This window comes from Neovison vison, chromosome 11, assembly GCF_020171115.1.
Source record: "Neovison vison isolate M4711 chromosome 11, ASM_NN_V1, whole genome shotgun sequence".
In the NCBI taxonomy this organism is placed as follows: domain Eukaryota; kingdom Metazoa; phylum Chordata; class Mammalia; order Carnivora; family Mustelidae; genus Neogale; species Neogale vison.
The window spans coordinates 12,355,186-12,375,684 of NC_058101.1; the positions used below are offsets into that span (position 1 = coordinate 12,355,186).

At 35.3% G+C, this 20,499-nt stretch overlaps 1 pseudogene; it reads left to right on the forward strand.

The window, feature by feature from the left end:
• Positions 1-5,433: 5,433 nt before the first annotated feature.
• Positions 5,434-12,053, forward strand: LOC122890168 (annotated as a pseudogene).
• The last annotated feature ends 8,446 nt before the right edge of the window (positions 12,054-20,499 follow it).

Here is a 20,499-nt window from a genome sequence, read left to right on the forward strand (position 1 = left end):
TTTCAAGGATATCTTTTGAGGTATATTTTTACAAGTTTGCAAATCACTCAGTTTTTAATAAAATGAAACCTGGTAAGTAATAGTGTCCATCAAACATGAAAAGTGCTGTATTCTTATCACCTAATCCTTTTGTATAATGGCTTGGTTCCATGGCTATTCAGTAATCGATGATTAGGTATATAAGCTATAAGTTTTAGATATGTATATACTTCTTCCTAAAGAGCCTGGATGGCAAAAAGAGAGAAAGAGAGACTGGTTGGCTCTAGGTGTCACGTAAAAACAATCTAACCACGTCTCTGCCAATTCTCTTGAATCTTCATTTTACAAGTGCAAATGAACTTTATTTTATTCCCTATGATGCTAAATCTTTGTAATACAAGGAATTTTTTTCTCTGCAGGAAATAGAAGAATTTGTGCAGAACTCAGATGATAATCATATTCTGGTGTTTTCCTCTGGGTATAGTGATTCAAAATCTCACAAAAGAAAAACACAACCTCATTGCCTCAACCTATGCCCAGATTCCACAGAAGATAAGTATAACCTTTGATTCTGCTGGACAGCTATTTACCAATTGGAAAGAGAATGTGACTAATGGTGTCTTTCCACTTAAAGGTTAAATCTCCTTTTGCATGTAACATAAAAGAGTAGGTATTAGTAAAAATTTGTAAAACATTACAATAACATGTGTAGGCACACTTGAGCCCTGCCTACTGAGCCTTGCCATTCGTATGGAAACATATAATTTTTAAATCATTTGTTTTTACTAAAATAGAGATGAAAACATTAAGCACACTGCTCATGTTTTAATATTTGAAATCTTAAGGCTTGGGCTGACTTCCCCCCAAATAGACCTGAAGTGTATTCACTTCAAGGACAAGGAAAAGGTAGAAGTGGCGTAACAAAGAGAGAGCTAAATCATGGTCAAAATTATCTTCCACATCTTTGGTTGTATTAGGATTTGATCCATTGCAGTTGAGCATAAAAGCAGAAGCCTACATTTATATAGTCTTTCTAATTAATTAGCGCTTTCTAGAATGAAAAGATAATTGAAATGCTAATTATAAACAAGATAATTTGTTGAACATTAGAATATCAGCAAGCCCACTCTGTCATTCTTACCTAAAATTAAAAGAAAAGAAAAAAAGATGTAAAAGGAAGTAGGAAGAAAAGGAGTGGGTAAAGATAACCAATCTGAAAGATGGTAGCTACACTTACAGTGAGCATAGCTTAAGGTATAAATTTGTCAAATCATGATGTTATACATCTAAAATTAATGTAACATTGTGTGTCAACTATACTTTGATTAATAAATGATAACAGACAAAATATATACTTAATAGATGACTGATGCAAGCACTTTTTTAAAAATGATTGTAAATAGTCCCATTCTGTCTTTCAGTGTTTCATCTATATATTCTTATCTCAATTACCACCTAAAGCAGGGTGGGTGCATAATTTATAAATAGCTCTACAACCTTAAAATGTCATTATCCTTCGAATTGTGAAATATATGCAGTGCCTTCCACAGGCTTTATGAAGATAGAAAGAAAAGAAACTGGCCACATTAGGAAAAGTACTCAGCTCCATGATTGGATACCCTAGAATAATCTTGGTAAGATTATGGGAAATTAAAGCTGTAGAGTTGGAGGATGGATAAGATGAATAATTGTTTAACAATAAATTCAACTTATATTTAACAATTGTTAATTGTTTCTCATTTTTACCTCAGTTTTGAATGATACAATTAAAGATGTGGTCATTACTTATTACAGATTCATATGTCCTATAATTAAAAAAAAATTCAGATAACACAGAAGGAATTAAGTCTTCCTTTTTCTGGGATACAGTTTTCTGTAGTAATGATGTGCCTAGCTTTTGTAGAAAATACTGTCTCTTTCGGTGACTAATCCCATAAGTCTTCCCCTTCTGTCTCTAAAATCCTCTTAACCTATTAAAATGAAATCTTCACCCACTGCTAATTCTAACCCCGAACTAGGTCATACCCAAACCAAAACATTTCTCATTCGTCGTGGAATAAATGGGCTCTATGAAGCTGTTTATCATGGGGTCCTTTTGTGGGGCTTCCCATGTTTCCTGATCAGCATAATAATGACCTTCATATGAAGATCAAAGGAGCTGCTATGGAGGGGAACATCAGTACAATGACAAGTGCAGAGCTTCTTGGTGCTTTGAGAATAGTCATTAATGATCCTTCATAAGTACTAGTGTTTTCTAGAGGATTATCATTGGTTGTGTTGTACATCATATAAGAAAATGTTAGCACTCATTCTCAAGAACCTTTCAATGGATCTTTTCCCACAATCTTGGGTCATCACTAACTTGAACTTAGAAATATCCTGGAAATGATATTTCATAATACCAAACTTCCTTCTTGGGAAAAAAAAATAGGCTCAAATTAATAACAGGTATATTCTAATTTTTTCTATGTCTGCATTTAACCATATTCTGTTAATACTATATTTCTTTTTCATTTCTCCCACTATACTTGTTAAAATCCTATGCAAAGACCAGAGTTCATATAACAAGAATATCTATGGACCTAAGATTGTTTAGTTTTTAGAATGTGTACCCAAGACTAACTTTAATAAAATTTTACTAATTTCTTTCTTTGTATTTGCCTTCCAGTTACAAATAGAATGTCATAAGATTATCAAGGATTCACTGCAATCAGCTTATAAAGATCTGGATAGAACAAGTAGACATCCCACTATCAGGATGGCTAATATGAGCAATACAAGAAACAACAGGTGTTGGTGAGGATGCAAAGAAAGGGGAAAACTCTTGCATTGTTGGTGGGAATGCAAACTGGTGCAGCCACTCTGGAAAACAGAATGGAGTATCCTTAAAGAGTTAGAAAATAGAAATAGCCTATAATTCAGTAATTGCGCTGCCAGGTATTTACCCAAAGGATACAAAAAATACATACTTGAAGGGGTACATGCAGCATCCTGTGGTGATAGCAGCATTAGCAACAAGAGTGAAAGTATGGAAAGAGCCCAAATGTCCATCTGATGAATGAATAAAGAAGTGGTATGTATGTGTGTGTGTGTGTGTGTGTGTGTGTATCTTACACAGTCACAAAAAAGAATAAAATTGTGCCATTTGCAATGGCGTGGATGGAGCTAGAGTGTATTATGCTAAGTGAAATAAGTCAGAGAAAGAAAAATACCATATGATTTCACTCATATGTGGAATTTAAGAAAACAGGAAAACATATGGGAGGGGGAGAAATGGAGAAAGGGAAATAAACACTAAGAAACTCTTTAAATATAAAGAACAAACTAGGGGCGCCTGGGTGGCTCAGTGGGTTAAGCCGCTGCCTCCGGCTCAGGTCATGATCTCAGGGTCCTGGGATCGAGTCCCGCATCAGGCTCTCTGCTCAGCAGGGAGCCTGCTTCCCTCTCTCTCTCTGCCTGCCTCTCCATCTACTTGTGATTTCTCTCTGTCAAATAAATAATAAAAAAAAATCTTTAAAAAAAAAAAAGAACAAACTAAGGGTTGGTGGAGGGAGACAGTTGGGGGATGAGCTATATGGGTGAAGGGTACTAGTATGGAGGGCACTTGTTGGATGAGCACCGGGTGTCATATGTTAGTAATGAATCACTAAATTCCACTCCTGCAATCAATACCGCACAGTATGCTAATTAACTGGAATTTAAGTAAAGATTTGGATTAAAAAAAAAAGTCAAAGAAAGTTGATATCGATGAAGGAAGATGGTAGAGTGACAAGATTAAAATACTAGTCAAGATATTTTGGGGGCCATTTCAGAGAATATAGATTTTAACATATATAAAAGAGAAAGTTATTGAAGTATCTTACTAAATACTGACATCCTCCAAAATAGACTTTCTGAAAATCCGGAACTTTTATTTGTAGAAACTTGGTTACAGCAGTGTGAAAATGCAGGTAGGGATATTAGAAGGCTACTGCAGGAAATCCAACTCGGGTATGAAAATGGTTAGGATTAAAGTCATAGTAAAGACTGACAAAGAATAGATCAATATACAACTTGGGAGTAGAATTTATAGATATGGTGATCAACTGAATATTTGCTCAATCCTATTTTTATTAGTCAAATTCTTGCAAAAATTAAAAATAATTATGTTATTATGATATATTTCCTGTAGACTAATTACTTGGGAAAAAAATCAACTTTTTAAGCCAAAGAATTATAGATGAAGTCATTGTCCTAAATATCTTTGGATCCATTTCTACATGAGATAGTGGCTTCTAGGTGTGGGAATCCAAAAAAAAAAGGAATTTTATATTATAAAAGGTCCTGTACAAGAAAGCAATGAAATTAGATTTGGATGTGCTGGAAGGAAGAATAAGATTATCAAGTTATCTTTTACAAGACTTGCCTTTTCTATTCTATCTCTTTTCACTATAACATGAATCTGATCAAGAATTGGAACTTGAATTCATAGCTGTAGTAAAAGCAAAAGAAAAAGTTTATTCTTTGTCTCTTAAAGATAAACATGACTTAGCAGAAAGGGCACTGAATTTAGCATAAGACTATTTGGATTTAAATCTCCCTGCCCTAATGCACATAATCTGAATTTGGCAAAGGTGATTTCTCCTCCTGCATTTCCTAGCAGTGTTGTCAGTGAAAGAAATACTAGAAAGACTATTCTGTTCAAATGACCATTGAATAAAACCAAAGAAAAATTTATCAAAAAAAAAAAAAAATCCAGTCTTAATTGAATATGCATCACATGGTGATGGATTTTCTTTTCTTTTTTTTTTTTAAGATTTCTTTTACTTATTTGAAAGACAGAGATCACAAGTAGGCAGAGACAAGCAGAGAGGAGGAAGCAGGCTCCCCTCTGAGCAGAGAGCCTGACATGGGGCTTGATTCCAGGACTCCAGAATCATGACCAGAGCTGAAGGCAGACTTTAACCCACTGAGGCATCCAGACACCCCAGTGATGGATTTTCTTAAGATCATTTAGAAATTATTCTCAAATTGTGTTTAAGCCTTTTTATTTCATATCCTCTAAAAGAAAAACTAACTCATTTTCTTGAGTTACTGATTTTTTTAACAAATGACCTGCATTTGAACTTTTTTTTTTAAAGATTTTATTTATTTATTTGACATAGAGACACTGTGAGAGAGGGAACACAAGCAGGGGGAGTGGGAGAGGGAGAAGCAGACTCTCTGCAGAGCAGGGAGCCCTATGTGGGCCTCAATCCCAGGACCCCGGGATCATGACCTGAGCTGAAGGCAGAGGCTTTAACCCACTGAGCCACCCAGGCTCCCCTGACCCGCGTTTGATCTTCACCAATAAAGAAAATATGTACGTCAAAGTTCAGCTCAACCTGCTATGAATTGATTGAGAGCACCAAGAAAGAGATTTGTGGGATTGTGAACTTGGTTTTAGCCCAGGTTTAGTTAGTGCAAGAGCTGATTATGATGACTATGAAAGGTTTCTGTGTTCTTTCCATGCTGCATCTGTGCTTCTTTGGCTCTGGAAAGACTGGGAAGTACTTGTGTGGTCCTCAGATTCTAGTCACTGGATCAATCTAAAAGTTATTCTGGATCAGCTCCAGCTTCAAGGACTTGAGATAATTATCTTGGTGCCTTCACCAAATCATCTATTTCATCATACCAAGATTCCCTTTAATATGGAGATACCTTCAACTTCCAGTAACTAGAGAAAGTCTCATAGAAGAGCTTGATACCATTCTCTACATAGCTTCTTTTGAACTGCCAAACTTTCATGGTAGGACAGACAAGCAAAACTGAGACAAATGAACAAGAGATTTTTCAGGAATGTGACAGTGTTATCACAAATAAAGAGTTAATCAGCAGACTACAGGCAGCTAAGTTTGATGTCTGTTTTGCTGATTCCTTAAGCTTTTGTGGGGAGCTGTTGGCTGAGCTCCTCAATATTCCATTTAACTATTCTTTTTGGTTTTCTTATGGGAATGTCATTGAGAGACTGTGCGCTCAACTTTCCACCCCGTCTTCATGTTTCCTGGCAGCACATCAGGACTGAGAGAGAGCAGGACTTTTGTACAGAGGCTGGAGAATTAGTTTTTCTACATAATGAGTGATATTATGTTTTTATATTTTATATTTCCAGAATGGGATATATATTAGAGCAAAATTTTAGCTGAAAGAAATTTGCATGTAATTAGGATTCTTACATCACATGTAAAATGTAAGTATTTATCAGACTGAATAAAAACTTTATAAAGGTATTAGGTAAGGATCCAAGCTTCTGCAGTTAAACAGTTTTAAGTGAAAAAAAAATACTCGTTTTTGGTTTGTTTTTGATGATTGAGTACTTACAAATGATTGGGAAAAAATGAATATTCTCTATATTTACACATAAATCCTGACTTCTGCTACTAATTTTTTTGGAGTATCTGTAAAACCATGAGTGCTTAATCTGAGCAGTGTGCTTAATATCCATAATGTGGGACTATTTCTCTCTTGTTTACTCTGCTTTCATACACCCTGTTTTCTTTCTGACTAATTTGCTTTTTCTCAAGCTTTCTGTTTGGATCCAGTGTAGGTTGTGTTGTTAGTTCTAAGTCTTATCATGTGATGAACACAAACCTAGAAAATAAATATATATTGGTTTCATCTGCTCTTCTCTCCCAAATGGTCAAATATGAAAGATTTTCTCTGAAGGACCAGGTTTCCAGACTTATATTTCTCATTATTTTGTTTTTGTTGTTGTATTCAAAATTGCATTAGAGATCACTGTTTCTCTCGTATTTCAGCAATTTCTTTTACCCCTTCTTTTTAATTTTTTTAAAGAGTACTTATTTATTTATTTGAAAGAGAGAGAGACATGACAAGTAGGCAGAGAGGCAGGCAAGGGGGTGGGGGAAGCTGGCACTTTGCCAAGCAGAGAGCTCAATGAGGGGCTTGATGTGGGGCTTGATCCCAGGACCCTGAGACCAAGACTTGAGCCAAAATCAGAGGCTTTCCATTGAGCCACCAGGTGCCCCATCTTTTAACCCTTCTTATCTCTACATTCCCATACTATAAATTAGTTCAGTGGGAATTTCAATTATAATTCTTCTTCCAAAATTTTAGGAAATTTTATTGTTATTACTTGTCTTGTTTTACATTGCAAAAAGCTATAAAAATAGAAAATATCCCATTATTATTTTATGCTTGCCTCATCTGCTGACTTAGAAGTCTGCATGTCTTGGATTTCTTACATTCTTGCCTTTCTCTTTAAAGTATATTTTAAAACCAAAATCACTCTTCTTAGAAAGTTTGTCCCTGGGCATTACTACTATTGGCAACTTAACAACAACAAAATAATCACTACCCTCTGTATGAAGTTGGGTTTGTTTTTGTTTTTGTTTTTATGACCCTGAAGATTTAGAATATTAATACCTTGCATTTAAATTTTAAAATGGCCCAGTATTGCCCTTGAATTACATTTTATTGTGAGAAGAGATATTTTCACATGATACATAAACAGTTCCACTTTGCTTGTAGATGGTAGTTGTAGGTCTCACTGACCAGGAGAAATGGGTTTTCAATAATAAGAGAAATTCCCACTCAGTATTGATCTATAAGTTAAAATTACTTGGTAAATATAAAAAGTAAATGTTTCCTTAAAATGATACCATGTGGTAATGGAGAAAAAATTTACATTTTTAGTGTAAAAAATGTAAAAAAATTTACATTTTTGTAAAAATAACTGTCTTTCAACTCATATCAAGCTAAAGTGTATTTTTAAGCAAGAAAAACAGTACTGAATTCAAGTAATGACTTGAATAAAATCAGCTATATCTTAAATAATCTTTCTTTAAACACACATTTTATAAACCTCTACCACATTCTAAGCAGTGTCCCAGTCACTGGGTATATAAATAGGAATAATAAAATGATCTAAGGGAAATTTCCTTTCTTTCTCTCTTTCTTCATACATACATACCCACACATATGTGAATATGCTTATCTGTTTAGGCAAATACATTATGTTACATGTATTTATGTATATTCACACATATATACACAAATATAAATATAGACATGTATTTATAAATATACATATACCTGTTCCCATAGCCACAGTCTGGGACATTAAGTAACCATACATTCAAACAAGACTTCCTGATCTTAAATCTAGAACAAAAAAATTGAAGAAACTATAGAAGAGCCAGTGGGAAAAATGTTCTCCCACTTGTTAAAAACTGACCCTAAACACTTTTGTGGTTTACAACTGTGATGTTTGATTGAGTATCTGTTCTGCCAGTGAATAGAGGCAGATGAAGGCCATCATTTCTTTCCTCCATTATCTCATGATCAGTTAATATGTTACAACAAAATTATCACAGACAGAATTCTGCTACATTTTCATATGTTTATAGCAAGTAGGTGAGTCGTAAAATCAATAAAACCTTATCTTTTTGTCCACCTAATCACTCTAATGCATATTGAGAAGGATTCTTTGATCACTTTACTTGCTCACTAAATGCTGCTAAAGCCAGCCTTCAGCTAGCTTTCTAGCAAGAACCTTGGCACCAGACTCTTCTGTTAACTCCTTAGACACAAAACAGAATCAAAGTTCTGCCTGAGTATCCCACCCAAAGTGTGTTATGTCTCTGGATTCCCTAGACACGATTTATTTATCTGTTTATCCAGGGGCAGAAATGCTGAATGATGTTTTCCATTACCCACAAATAGCACTCTTAATCTGAACAAAGGAAATAATTCTAATCTTCCTTATACAAAGTAACTCCAGGGTAGCTTTTCTTTTTAAAGATTTATTTGTTTTAGAGAGAGTGAGTGTGAGTTGGAAGAGGGATAGAGGGAGAGGAAGAGAACCTCAAGCAGACATCCTGCTGCGTGCAGAGCTCAATCCCAAGACCCTGAGATCATGACCTGAGCCAAAGTCAGAAGTTGCTCATTATAAAATGGTCATTTTAGTTAAGCAACTAAACCACCCACACACCAATCCAGCCTCCAGTGTGTGTGTGTGAGTGTGTGTGTGTGTGTGTCTGAAGAGCCTTCATGAACTCTTGTGAGGTATATAATCATAATTTAGTTGGATCAAATGTTAGTTTCCTCAGGCATGTGAATTAAAGCTAATGAACATTCAAACATATACATCATTGTCTATGATGAAAAATTCTAAAGCAAATTATGGATACCATTCTTCCATTCTTTTTCACAACTTACTTCCATCCTTACATAAAGATAGCACACTCTGTATTCCAGGCATACTCTTCTTTTCCTCCACTGTGGAGTAGTAATCCAATTTCCCTGGATGTCAATCATCCAGACAGCATAGTTATCTTCCTTTTTGCCTGCTGATTTAGAAGCATGAGGACTCTCACTTCCTCCTTCCTATACATGAATGGTCATAGCAACATTATTCATAGTAGCCAAAATGAAAACAATCCAAATGACCATCAACTGATGAATGGGTAAAGAAAATGAAGTATCTTCATAAAAAGAAATCTCATTTAGCAATAAAAGATGATGAAGAACTGATATATACTACAACATGGATGAACCTTGAAAACATTATGCTAAGCCAAAGAAGGAAACACACACACACACATACACACACACACACACACACAGAAGGACAGAGAGTGTATGATTTATTTATATGAAATGGAGTAAGATTATTCTGGAACAGGCAAATAGGGACAGAAAATAGATTAGTGGTTGTCAGAAGCTGAGAAGAGGGGGAAATAAAGAATAACTGCTAATGGGTATCGCATTTTTTAGTAGGGGTAATGAAAATCTTATAAAAATTGAGGCACCTGGGTCACTCAGTTGGTTAAGCATCTGGCTTCACCTCAGGTCACAATCGCAGGGTCCTGAGTTTGAGCCCCATGTCTGGCACTCTGCTCTGCTCACTGGGGAGTCTCCCTCACCCTCTCCCTCGGCTTGCTGTTCCCCCTGCTTGTGCTTTTGCATTCTCTCTCTCTCTTTCTTTTTCTCTCTTTCTCTCTGTGTCAAATAAGTAAATAAATAAAACCTTTAAGGAAAAAAAGAAAAAAATGTCCTAAGATGAAATTGTAGTGATGGCTGCATAACTATAGATCTACAAAGAACATAATTGTGTATTTTAAAAGGAAGAATTGTATGACATATAAATTACATCTTAATAAAACTATTATATAAAAAAGTGGGGAAGTGAAGCATCACACAAAGAGAATAAGATTACAGCAATGGCTGACACCAATAAGGCACTAAAATGGTATTTGGACTGAGTTGAAACTGGATTTTCAACACCATTAGCATTCTCAGAATAAAACTTGTAAATTACTGAGATTTGTTTGTGATCTCTTATACAGAGACATTGTCCTGGTCAGTTAAAAATCCCTCATCTTTTCTGATCAAAACTTTAACATGCTTAAAATATTAAGAACATTCAAAAAGCCAGATGGTGGGAAACTATATAGTTACAATTTCCTCATACTAGCATTATTGAATATATATTTCAAAAGGGTACCAAACCTCTGGTTAAGTTTTCTTGTTGCACAATAATCGGAATGCAGAAACAAAGCTCTAAATTATTTGATTCAGAGTCACGAATCAGAGTTTTAATTCTGTTAATGTTCAATGGGTTACCACATCAGTCAAAGGGTACACTTTTTGTACTATGTGTTAACTAAATATGTCAGAACAGCTAACATTTTCCTGCCAAAGAGGACAAAGTCTTGTGAACAGGAATTTTGATTTTGTATAGCAAGGGAGGTAATCATTTTCAAAAACTTACTGAAAGATTTCCATTCCTGGTTGGATGTGATTTGTTGTGGCAGCACACTCAAAAGCACTAGAAAAAGATGGATAAATTACAAAAGTCTTTTTTTTAACAGACATCAAAAGTCTTTTGGAGCAACAAGAATGAGATAAATTGTAATTCCAAAAAAGCAAGAAACACTACCACAATGAGCTAAGAGTTACTGCTTGTTTCTCGTTCTTTGCTGGGAGCATTTAGTGATTCTGAGCATGAAGTAGAAGTCAGGCTTCTCTCAAGCAGATGACTCTCATGGCAAAGAGGAAAGCAGCAGGCTTTTGGCTTTGTTGTAGATCTAAATCCTTGTTTGACTGGTTATTTATAATCTCACTACTATGTACTCTTGCTGGGAAAAGTAGATTAATTTTGTATGATTTACAAAGGCCCAATATTTGTTCCTTAAAGATTTTTCTTAGAAAATGAGATTGTCAAATATTTTTCATTTAACATATCAGTTTATTTTCCTTCTATCATCCTTTATTTTTATTCAGGAAAACCTACCACATTATGTGAGATTATGGGGAAAGCTGAAATGTGGTTGATTTGAATTTACTGGGATTTTGAATTTTCATTATTAATATATCCCTAATTTTGAATTTCTTCTGGGACTGCACTGCAAACCTGCAAAGCCCCTGCTTAAGGTAGTTAAATTTGCTTATTTCTTCTTGGTTATTTTTTTTTCTTTTGGAATTATTTCTAGTTTATTATTTATAGTATTTGATCCCTTAAGTGAAAACACATTACTGCAATTAACGGACATTATTTTCTTAAACTGTTAATTACACTACCATAGGTATCTTAAACATTATCATGGCAACCATTACTGACATTGACACACATATGATAGGAATGAGATTCCTAGACCCTGAGTTTAGTGGAACCATGGAGTATCCCTGCACAATGAGTCCGAGCTAAAATGAAATGTATCCCTTCCAGGCCCAACATTTAATTGCCAGATCCAGACACTCCAGAATTTTCCTTTCCTTTGTCATGTCAATGGCTTTATTCCAGATGATATTTGATATATCAACCTGAGTTCTAGATTAAAGAATATATATACCAGCTGCAGCTCAATAGATGAACATACAGCATGAGAAAGAAATAAACTGTTTTAAGCCACTGAGATTTTGGAGTTGTATGTTATTTAGCCTAACCTAGTTGTAGAAATGGATAAGAGTAGAGAAATTATGTTGTTTTGAGAATATATCATATAGAGATATGACGGCTGATCCAAAAAATGTAGCAGAAGTTCAGCAATGATGAACTGCTTGGTTTGAACAAAGAAGAGAAATTAGACTGAATAGATAATTTGGAGATAATTTATATTTTAAAAAGGGGCAATATTAGGTATACTTCATTTCAAATTTAAGATCAACGAAGGATCACTGTATAATTTATAAAAAGTTAAATGATACGACTTACTTTTTCATAAATAATGTTTATTGAATATTTGGCATGGAGCAAGATTTAACACAGGGAAATGAGCTGAGATACAGATGCAATAGCTCTTGCAAGAGATTATAGAGATACAAACTACAATATTACAGTAACATTTTATTTGAAGTAGAGAGATTTAAAAAGTACATACAAAGAAAGTAAATAAGATTGGGTGGTTTCCTAGAGGTGGAGATTAAAGGAGAAGGTTCAAGAATGAATCTTTAGCTTTTTGTTTATTTCTATAAGCCTTTCTTTGTTTCTTACTGACAATTTAGAAGTAAATACTGATATTTACTAAGGTGAAGAACTAAAGGGGAGCAGTCGTGAGGGAAAATAATATGTTTATATTTTGGCATGCTGAATTTGAGGTATGAATGCAATGTAGCAAGCAACTATTAAATCAGGGTCTTGAGATTAAGAGTCACTTATGGTTTGTCTCCCTCAATCACAACTGCAAAAAAAAACAAAAACAAAAACAAAAAAATCAGGGTCTTAACCTCAGGGAATCAGCCTATGCAGAGTTTGTGTTTTCTTTTGTTTTAAATTGATAGATTATTTTTAGAGCCAAATTCCATTCACAACAAAATTGGGCATAAAGTACAGAGTTCCCACCCTTCACCTGCCCCTCTCCCACACACAGCTTCCCCAACATAAATATCCCACACCAGTGTGGCATATTTGTTACAATCAATTTATCAATGTTTATACATCAGTATCAACCCCTTTCCTTAGCTTAAAGTTAACTCTTTGTGTTATACATTTTGTAGGTTTTCATAAATATATAATGTCATGTATCCACTCTTACAGTGTCATACAAAATAGTTTCACTGCCCCCAAATTCTCCTGTATGTCACTTATTCATCCCTCCCTACCTCAAAATCTCTGGGGGTTGTCTTTTATTGCCTCCATAATTCAATCTTTCCATAAGCAGTGGTTTTAAATTAAAAATGCCATTGAATAAATTGACATGATTTTGTTTTGGGTCCTTACCATGAAAATTAAGCTACCCAGAGTAAAACCAGAACTTAGGTGGAGCACAAGACTAGGAACTAGATGCCTCTGTGAATGGAGATGTTCTTAAAAGTTTGACAGTTGGCATTAGGGAACATGGGTCATTAGTAGTACAGATTAAAAACATAATGTTGAGGATACTTTTTTAAAGTATACAAAAGAAAATGTTTGGAAATGTGGTCAAAAGAGATGAGAAAATAGATCAAACCTATACCTGGATCCTGATTAATATAGGTGTGGTAGAATGAGTAGAATATACTTAAAGGATTATAGGGAAAACCAAATTTTCAGGTAAGACCAGAAAGTATTTGGAATACTCACTGTAAAGACTGAGAGTTATTTAGGAATATTTTATTTTTATTTTTTATTAAAATATAATGTATCATTTGATTCAGGAATACAGATCTATGAATCATCAGACTTACACAATTCACAGCACTCACCATAGCATATACCCTACCCAGTGTCCATAATCCAGTGACCTCATCCCTCCCCTTCACCCCACAACAACCCGCAATTTGTTTCCTGAGATGAAGAGTCTCACGTTTTTTCTCCCTCCCCAATCTCATCTTGTTGCATTTTTTTCCTCACTACCACACAACCACCAGCCCTGCCTCTCAAATTCCTGATATCAAATAAATTGTATGATTATTACCTTTCTCTGATTGGCTTATTTCGCTTAGCATAATACTCTCTAGTTCCATCCATGTCATTGAAAATGGCAAGATTTCGTTTCTTCTGATGGTGGCATAGTATTCCATTGTATATGTATACCACATCTTCTTTATCCATTCAACTGTTTATGGACATCTAGGTTCTCTCCATAGTTTGGCTGTAATGGGCAATGCTGCCATAAATATTCAGGTGCACATGCCTCTTTTGAATAACTACATTTATATCCTTAGGGTAAATACCCAGTAGTGTGATTGCTGGATCATAGGATAGATCTAGTTTCAATTTTCTGAGAAACCTCCTTGCTGTTTTCCAGAGTGGCTGCACAAGCTTACATTCCCACCTACAGTTTTCCCTTTCTCCTCATCTTCACAAACATCTGTCATTTCCTCACTTGTTAATTTTAGCCATTCTAACTGATGTGACATGGTATCTCACTGGAGTTTTGATTTGTATCTGGGGAAGGGAACAAGAATCAAAATCCAGTAGGCACAGAGAAACCCCCCAAAACAATAAAAATAGGTCAACACCTCACCACCTAATAGTAAAACTAACAAGACTCAATGACAAAGAGAAAATCCTGTAAGCAGCTTGGGAAAAGAGGTCTATAATATACAATAGTAGAAATATTAGATTGGCAGCAGACCTATCCACAGAGACCTGACAGGCCAGAAAGGACTAGCATCATACATTCAGAGCACTAAATGAGAAAAATATGCAGCCAAGAATATTATATCCAGCTAGGCTGTCATTGAAAATAGAAGGAGAGATAAAAAGTTTCCAGGACAAACAAAAACTAAAAGAATTTGCAAACACCAAACCAGCCCTACAGGAAATATTGAAAGGGGTTCTTAAGCAAAGAGACAACCTAAAAAGTAACAGAACAGAAAGGAACAGAGATAATATACAGTAGCAGTCATGTTACAGCCAAAACAATGGCACTAAATTCATATCTCTCAATAGTTACTCTGAATGTAAATGGATTGAATTTCCCAAACAAAAGACACAGAGTATCAGCATGGATAAAAAAACAAACCCATCAATATGCTGTCTACAAGAAACTCACCTTAGACCTAAAGACACCTCTAGATTTAAAGTAGGGGGGGGTGGAAAACAATTTACCATGCTAATGGACATCAAAAGAAAGCTGGGTGGCAATCCTTACATCAAATAAATTAGATTCTAAGCCAATGACTATAATATGAGATGAGGAAGCACACTATATCATACTTAAAGGGTCTGTCCAACATGATCTAACAATTTTAAATATCTATGCCCCTAATCTGGAAGCAGCCAACTATATAAACCAAATAATATCAAAATCAAAGAAACACATCGACAATAATACAATAATAGTAATGGACTTTAACACTCCCCTCATTGGAATGGACAGGTCTTCCAAGCAAAAGATGAACAAAGAAATAAAGCCTTATATGACACACTGGACCAGATGTACATCACAGATATATTCAGGACATTGAATCCCAACACAAGAGAATACACATTCTTCCTTAGTGCAGATGGAACATTCTCCAGAACAGATCACATCCTAGGTCACAAATCAGGTCTCAACCAGTACAGAAAGATTGGGATCATTCCCTGCATATTTTCAGATGATGATGCTCAGAAACTAGAACTCAATCACAAGGGAAAAGCTAGAAAAATCTCAAATACATGGAGGCTAAAGAGCATCCTACTAAAGAATGAATGGGTCAACCAGGCAATTAAAGAAGAATTGAAAAAATTCATGGAAACAAATGAAAATGAAAACAAAATTGTTCCAAATCTTTGGGACACAGCAAAAGCATCCCTTACAGGAAGGTAAATAGCGATATAAGCCTTTCTCAAGAAACAAGGAAGGTCTCAAGTACACAACTTAACCATACACCTAAAGGAGCTGGAGAAAGTACAGCAAAAAAAAAAAAAAAAAAAAAAAAAAAAAGCCTAACCCCAGCTAGAGAAAAGAAATAGTAAAGATCAGAGCAGAAATCAATGAAATAGAAATCAAAAGAACAGTAGAACAAATCAATGAAACTAGGAGCTGGTTCTTTGAAAGAATTACTAAGATTGATAAACCCCTGGCCAGACTTATCCAAAGGAAAAGAGAAAAGACCCAAATAAAATCATGACTGAAAGAAGAGATTACAACCAATGCCAAAGAAATATAAGCCATTATAAGAGCATATTATGAGCAACTAACTATATGCCAGGAAATTTGACAATCTGGAAGAAACAGGTGCATTCCTAGAGACATATAAACTACCACAACTGAACCAGGAAGAAATAGAAAACCTGAACAGACCCATATCCTGTAAGGAGATTGAAGCAGTCATCAAAAATCTCCCAGCAAACAAGAGCCCAGGGCCAGAGAGCTTCCCTGGAGAGTTCTACTAAACATTTAAAGAAGAATCAATACCTATTCTCCTGAAACTCTCCCAAAAAATAGAAATGGAAAGAAAACTTGCAAACTCATTCTATTTGGCAAGAATTACCTTGATCCCAAAACCAGACAAAAATCCCATCAAAAAAGAGAATTACAGACCAATACCCTTGAGGAACACAGATGTGAAAATTCTCACCAAACTACTAGCCAATAGGATCCAACAGTACATTAAAAGGATTATTCACTATGACAAGTGGGATTTATTCCTGGGCTGGAAGCTTGGTTCAACATCTGCAAGTCAATCAATATGATACAATATATTAATAAAGAAAGAACAAGAAGCATATGATCCTCTAATAGATGCTGGAAAAGTATATGACAAAGTGGGGCATCCTTTCATGATCAAAACTCTTCAAAGAGTAGGGCTACAGGGTACATAACTCAAATCATCAAAGCCATCTATGAAAAACCCACAGTGAATATCATTCTCAGTAGGGAAAATAGAGAACTTTCCCCTAAGGAACATGACAGGAAGACAAGTATCACCACTGCCATTCAACATAGTACTAGAAGTCCTAGCCTCAGAAATCAGACAACAAAAATAAAGAGAACTGAATTGGCAAAGAAGAATTCAAAATTTCCCCCTTTGCAGATGATATGATACTTTATGTGGAAAACCCTAACGACTCCACTCCAGAACTGCTAGAACTCATATAGAAATTCGGTCAAGTGCCAAGATATAAAATCAATGCACAGAAATCAGTTGGATTTTTATACACCAACAACAAGACAGAAGAAAGAGAAATTAAGGAGTCAATCTCATTTATAATTGCACCCAAAACCATAAGATACCTAGGAATAAACCTCACCAAAGAGGCAAAGCATCTGTCCTCTGCAAATTATTAAGAACTTATGAAAGAAATTGAGGAAGACATAAAGAAATGGAAAAACTTCCCATGCTCATGGATGTAAGAACAAATATTGTGAAAATGTCTATGATACCTAAAGCACTCTACACGTTAAATGCAATCCCTATCAAAATACCATCAATTTTTTTTTCCCAAAGAAATGGAAAAAATAATCCTAAAATTTTTATGGAACCAGAAAAGTCTCCAAACATCCAAAGGAATGTTGAAAAAGAAAGCCAAAGTTGGTGGCATGAAAATTCCAGACTACAAGCTCTATTACAAAGCTGTCATCATCAAGACAGTATGGTACTGGCACAAAAACAGACACATAGATCAATGGAACAGAATAGAGAGCCCAGAAATAGACCCTCACCTCTCTGGTCAACAAATCTTTGACAAAGCAGGAAAGAATGTCTAATGAAAAAAGACAGTCTCTTCAACAAATGGTGTTGGGAAAATTGGACAGCCACATGCAAAAGAATGAAACTGGACCATTTCCTTATACCACACACAAAAATAGACTCCATATGGATGAAAGACCTCAATATGAGAAAGGAATCCATCAAAGTCCTTGAGGAGAACATGAGCAGCAATCTCTTTGACCTCAACCACAGCAACTTCTTCCTAGAAACATCACCAGAGTCAAGGGAAACAAGTTGGAAAATGAACTATTGGAGATTTATTAAGATCAGAAGCTTTTGCAGAGGTGGGGAAGAGTCAAGATGGTGGAGAAAATGCTCTGTGTCACTTAGCATCAGGGAAATACAAAAGCTGGACGTATCACGATCCCACATTTTAAGATTATAAGATATACTACAAACTATACTAATCAAAACAGCATGGTACTGACAGAAAAACAGAAACAAAAATAAGTGGAACAGAAGAGAGAGACAGATAGAAACCCACACTTATATGGTCAATTAATCTAAAAGGAATGAAGACTACATGATTACGAAAAGACAGTCCTTTCAACTAATGGTGCTGAAAAAAACTGTACAGATACATGTAAAAGAATAAAACTGAACCACATTCTTATACCATACACAAAAATAAGCTCAAAATGGATTGAAGACCTAAATGTGTGACATGAAATCATAAAGCTCCTAAAAGGAAATAAAGGCAGCAATTTCTCTGACATTGTTTGCAGCGACATTCTTCTCGAATGTTTCCTCAAGCAAAGGAAACAAAAGCAAAAATAAACTACAAGGACTACACCAAAATAAGTTTTTGCACAGGGTAGAAAAGCATCAGCAAACCAAATAAGCGAGTAACAGAATGAGAGACGATATCCACAAATGACATATCGAATAAGGGGTTAATATCCAAAATATGTAAAGAAATTATACAATGCAACACCAAGAAATGAAATAATCCCATTAAAAAATGGGCAAAGGACCTGAATGGACATTTCCCAAAGAAGAAAAATAGAGGAAGGGATGCCTGGCTGGCTGTCAGTAAAGCACGCAGCTCTTGATCTCAGGGTCATGAGTTCAAGCCCCATATTGGGCATGGAAACTTCTTCAGAGGATGGAGAAGGAGAAGAAGGAAGAGAAGGAGGAGGAGGAGAAGGAAAGAAGAAGGATAAGAGAAGGAGGAGGAGAAATAAAGGGGGGCACATAAAAAAACTCCACGTACTTTTAATGTGCTACGTATTATATACTGTATTATTACAATAAAGCTAGAGAAAAAAAAAATCATATGACCCAGTAATTCCACCACTGGGCATTTACTTAAAGAAAACAAAAACACTAATTCAAAAAGATATATGCACCCTATGTTTACTGTAGCATTATTTGCCATAGCCAGCATATGGAAGCAACCCAAGTGTCCATTACCAAATCAATGGATAAAGAAGATGTATTATATGTAGACAATGCAATATCAGTCCAGTGTAAAAAAAATAATGTTAACTTACCATTTGTGATAACATGGACAGACTGTGAGAATATTACGCTGAGAAGTAAGTCGGAGGGGGAAAGACAAATATCATATGATACCACTTATATACGGAACCTAAAAAAAAAAAGAGAGAGAGAGAGAGAATAAGAACAAAAGCAGAAAGACTCATCAATACAGAGAACTGACGGTTGCTAAAAGAAAAGAAAGGGGGGAGTGCCTCGTGGCTCAGTGGGTTAAAGCTTCTATCTTTGGCTCAGGTCATGATCCGAGGGTTCTGGGATCAAGCCCTGCATCAGGCTCTCTGCTCAGCAGGGAGCCTGCTTCCTCCTCTCTCTGCCTGCCTCTCTGCCTGCTTGTGATCTCTGTCAAATAAATAAATAAAATTAAAAAATAAAAAAAAAAAGAGAGGGAAAGCAAAATGGGTAAGGAGAGTGGGAGATACAGGCTTCCAGTTATTAAATGAATGTCAGGAGGATAGGTATAACATAAGGAATATAGTCAACGTTACTGTAATAGTTGTGTACTGACAAATGGAATCTACACTTGTGAGAATAACAGCAGATAGACCTGCTGAGTCACTAGGCTGTAACCTGAGACTAATGTAACATTGTGTGTTAACTATGCTGTAAAAAAAAGTAATAAAAGAAGATTTTTTAAAAGCCCTCACCACACACACACACACACACACACACACACACACACACACATACAAACTCATGAGGTGCTGGATGTGTTAAATAATCCTGTGGTGCAAACTTTTCACAGTATATAAATGAAGCAAGTCAGCATGTTGTACACCTTAAATATGCACAATGTTATATCAATGATATCTCAATAAACTCAGAAAATAAGTTTTTAATGTAAGAAATTATGCTAAATAAGGGAGCCAGTCACAAAAGACAATATGATGTATAATTTCATTTATATGAAATACACAGAACAGACAATAAATATGACAAAAAGTAGATAAAATGTTGACTAGAGCTGGGAGATGCAGAAAATGCCGTTTCATTAGAGGTAAAAGTTCCCATTTGGGATGCTAAAAGTGTTCTAAAATTGATCATCATGGTGGTTACATAATTCTGTGAATATAATGTAAACCACTGAATTGTACACTTAAAATCTGACACTTGTATAGCATATGAATTACATGTCAACCAAATTTTTATGAACAAAACAAAACAAAAATCTCTTGAACCATCATATCCAAGAAATAATATTCACCTGTAAAATAACTTTAATTCTTCTGTCACTGGGACTGCAGACAGTGACCTCTCACCACTGGCACTGACATTCTTCCAAAATATATTACATAAGACGGGTGACTTGCACATGTTAGGTCATTGGTCTAAGCTAGATGATAGAATTTATAAGCATCAACAAATATTAAACACATTTGTGTACAGATGAAATCATCTGCCTTTACCTTTTTCCAT